Source organism: Pinus tabuliformis, chromosome 7, assembly GCF_031772625.1.
Source record: "Pinus tabuliformis cultivar Carrire ecotype Pingquan chromosome 7, CPIR1, whole genome shotgun sequence".
Lineage (NCBI taxonomy): Eukaryota > Viridiplantae > Streptophyta > Pinopsida > Pinales > Pinaceae > Pinus > Pinus tabuliformis.
In genome coordinates this window covers 1538983893-1538988245 of record NC_142293.1, presented here as the reverse complement: position 1 = coordinate 1538988245, position 4353 = coordinate 1538983893, and the positions used below count along the sequence as shown (strand labels likewise).

The window sequence follows — 4353 nt, the reverse complement described above, 5'->3', positions numbered from 1 at the left end:
GTTTTAATTTCAAATCTCCACGTCATCTGCAACTTGCCATTAATTTTAAAAAACGTCAATATGACGGGCATGTTTAAAAATTAAAAGTTTTAAATTTTTTTTTTTATAATTTTTTTTTTATATATATATTTAACCTTACGGTATATATTCTTTATACCGTATAATCCATCCACCTGGCACCCGTAAGTTAAAACTTTAATTGAATATGGACCGGTTCGAGCCTCGAGGTACTGGAACTTGGATTCAAGAGGACGAAGGCGATCGTCGGCGTCGTGGGAGTCGTAGGCGGTTCCCGAGTTGTTTATCAGGATTGGAGATCTTGTTCCTAAGTTCGTATGATCGAAGAGATCAAACCCTAATCTTGTTGCAGAAGATCACGGACCCACTCTGCTTGTAAATCGCTGGCAAAGATTTCTTAGCTTTACAACTCCCACGCTTTGCAAATTGCAACATCCATCTGAGTTTTAACCATAAATATGAGTATTCCTTCTGGGTTCCAAACAATATTCCTCTCCTGTAACGATGGCATAAACATGTCTGTCGATGTTACAGAGGGTGTATCTCGTTCTAGTCCGTTACAATCGACCGAAGATCCTCCATCTTATAATAATCATCATGCCCAAAGCTCCAATTTCATCAGCTGCTGCATATTTGAAACCCCAGTCGATTATCAGGACCATTTGGATAATCCTTGTTTAATGAGCGCATTCTGCAATTCTGGTTTGGCAATTCATGGTCCTTACCGGGATACAGTATCACAAACCGCTCCGACCGATAAAAGGTGGAATCACAGTTTGATTGAAAAACAGAGGCGGAAGGAGATGAAAACGCTCTTTTCCAGGCTGAGGGCATTGCTTCCAGAAGAAAATCTTCGGGTACGTTTTCTTCACTTGGTATCTAGGGTTTTCTGCTTTAGAGGCATCCAGCTTCAAAGTATTCGTTAGGGTTTTTTTCACTTTTTTCATCTCCTTTGCTTCAGTTTTATGAATGGGCAGCTCCATATTTTGTTGAGCAGGGAAAACGTGCAGAGTCAGACCAAGTGCTTGGAGCTGTTAATTATATTCGTCATCTACAGCAAAAAAATCGAAGATCTCTCAAGAAAAAGAGATAGAATGAAGACCAGTTTAGCTAGAAAAGAAGAATTTCCCTTTGTGGGCATTCAATCCTCATCTAACCAGAATTTTTGCAGGAAACATCTGCGATTCCAGGGATTGGATGGGGAAATCCCTTCCATGAAAATAAATTTCTCCCATTCCAGTGTTGAGGTCTCCGTTAACGCGTTCCAAGATCAGATTGTCTACTCCGATCTTCTAATGGTGTTGGAAGAATGTGGGCTTGAAGTTGTGAACGCTACGTCTTCTGTCATCGATAATGCAGTGTTTCATACCATACATAGTAAGGTATTTTTCTTTTCTCGCAAGGTATTTTTCTATTCTCGCGGGAACACTATGATGCCCTTTCTGCTTTACCAGAATCTGAACATAGATATTTCTACGCTGCTGCAGGTGACTGATGTTGATTATTTTAACATGGACGACCTCTCTGACACGCTTCGGCATTTAATCTCGGGTAACAAGGCCGAACTCCGGTCTCTGGAAGCTCGAGACGAAATACATGTTGAGCACGCTGCACAAATGAGGGCTAAAAGGTTTGACCAGCTTACACCAAGAATAAAACTCAATTAAGGATCTGTTATATAAATACATCATTTTCTTAGACGAGTGGAACTTAGATATAAATGATTTGAGGTAGTGCTCTATCGATGATTGCTTTGATTTTTATGAATAGGAATGGATAAAATAGGACACGTAAGAAATCGGGCCGCCTCGGTTTTGAGTATAGTATGAATTTGTCATATTTTCATGAGAGTTATTAGTAATTAGTATTAATTTATGAAGTATGGACTAGGTTCAGCTTTTGAGAAGCCATTTGTTATTAGGTTTTTTTTATGGTTAAAACTCTCTCTTGAGATAAAAAGTGAAAGATTATTTGAAAGTTATATTGATTTCTCCTCTTTAATATTGATAATCAGTAAATTAAAATTATATGATGATTAATCAAAAGTGTAAGGTAGAAAAAAGTTTATAACTTTATGGTGAAAAAAAATCATCAATTCAAAATCGTCGATGGGGTGAGGTCTTTGTAAGACATGGAAGAGGAGCCTTATTTGTGAATACGGGTGGAGTGAGGTGAGGGACAGTCTTTCCGGTCACTTCATCAAAGTGTATGTAATGGGAGGAGTAATATCAACATGTTAGAAACTCGTGTGAGGATTAACATCGCGTTGGAGTTTGGGGGTGGCGAACGATTAAGGCGTGGGAAGATGAGGGAGCCTGGCATGCATATCCGCGCTCTGGTTTGGTGTTGGTCCTTTTGGTGGCCTCCAAGGGGGAAATGAAAGCATCGCAGGAGGTTATTTGGTAGGAGTGGTTTGTGTGTAGTCGTCATGGACATTTGTTGAGCAGTGTGTCAAGCTAGACCCTATTACAAAGCTTCTTTGTTATTTTAGGTAAATTTGACGCCCGTATACGCACATGTTAATTATCTAAATTTATAGATGCCTCTAAATTTGGCTTTCTAGAAATTTGTGATAAGGAGGGGCTTGTTCACAAGCATGAATTACGATCTGTAGAAATTCCACATGCATATGTTGATTGTGTTGATATACAGAAACAATCATGGAAACTTGTACAAATAAATTTTAAAAGTCATATGATGGGCAGTTTAAAAATAAAAACGTCATAAAAAAATTCCTTGACGGGTAGGGTCACCCGTCAAATTTAACCCCTGCTTGAGGTACTGGAGGAAAATGACGAGCAATTGCTGGTCTACGAGTCCATGGCGGATAGTACGCTGCACAAGCACCTGCAGGGAAAGTGGCTTTAATTTATCTTTCTTTTTTGGACACCTATTTTTTCAAATTTTATAATCTTTAATTTCAAAGTTTTTTTTTAATTTATCTTTCTTTTTTGGACACCTATTTTTTTCAAATTTTATAATCTTTAATTTCAAAGTTTTTTTTTAAATGAATCTCATTTATCTTCGAATATTTTATTTAAGATGGATATTAATTTTTTTATTTAATATGGGTATTAAAACATTTTACTTATAGACTATATGGATTATATTAAAATTTTATATTTTATTTTAGTGATTAATATATTTTCAAATACACATCAATATTAGTTAAGATATTATTTAAGATTTTATAATGAGATATTTTACTTGATCAAAATTGAATATTTTTGTTATCAATAATATTTTTTAAATGTTGTATTTCATTTCAATTTTATAGTTATACTTAAATGAATTACACATTTCTCTGAATTATTTTACTTTTAATTCCAAAGGCAAATCCAATCACCTTTAGAGCAAGTGCTAAAAGAATATAAGCTTTTGATGTGATAAAGTTCAATATTGACAAATGTATGTCTTCATGTGATTTACGCCGAAGTTATTCTTTCAGCATCTTTTTGATCAAATATTTGTTATTGGAACTTCAAAGAGCATCTTTGAAGATTGGGAGGCATTCTATGTTGGAAAGGTTATGGAATCTGTAAATTTGGCATTTGGAATAATCTAAATGATTTCTCTTGATCTTCTAGCTATGAATGACATTTTGCTTACTAATTTTTATATTCAGTGATCTTCTATATCTCAAGATTTTTCTAAAATTTACATTTTGTTTACTAATTTTTATATTCAGTGATCTTCTATATCTCAAGATTTTTCTAAAATTTATGCCTTACAGCATTTCCTTTGCAACATCTGGTTCTAGTAATATCAATTTCATATATATTTATAGGTATAAAAACAACTAAAAAATTAATTATAAAATAAAATATTTGAATATTTATCTTAAATAAAATTAGCCTAAATCTATCTTAATTTTTTATTTATCAAGTCCGTTCTCTAACTTCAAACCTATTTTATAATGCAAATCCCTAAAGATTTTTGATAGAATTGGATGGATCTAGGTTAAATCCTTCTTTATATATTTATCTCGATGTATATATCATTTATAAACTTTGTATGACCGTGTAAGAAATTAGATACTTCTTTCATTTTGAACAAGACACTAATAAAATGTTTTAACTATAAGATTATTTTATTATTATCTTCAATTGCGGTAATAATTTACGATCTCTGCGGTCATAATTTACGATATCTCTGCGGTAATAATTCATGATCTCTCTGCGGTATAGAAAAACAATCTGGGGCACGTGCGTCTGCACTCCGGCTTGCTGATATCAGGTACACACATTCCTTATATTTTTCTAATACATATCTGCTCATATATTTTCAAGTATGAATAATTCACCACAATTACCAAAGATTACCAAAGGTAGACCT

At 34.1% G+C, this 4353-nt stretch overlaps 1 pseudogene across 1 annotated transcript; it reads left to right on the top strand.

Annotated features, from left to right (window-relative positions):
* The first annotated feature begins 236 nt into the window (after positions 1 to 236).
* On the top strand, positions 237 to 2784 carry LOC149253759 (transcription factor bHLH36-like; annotated as a pseudogene). The gene is made up of 3 exons (XR_016266234.1): positions 237 to 875; positions 1016 to 1400; positions 1506 to 2784. The product of XR_016266234.1 is annotated as a transcription factor bHLH36-like (transcript).
* The last annotated feature ends 1569 nt before the right edge of the window (positions 2785 to 4353 follow it).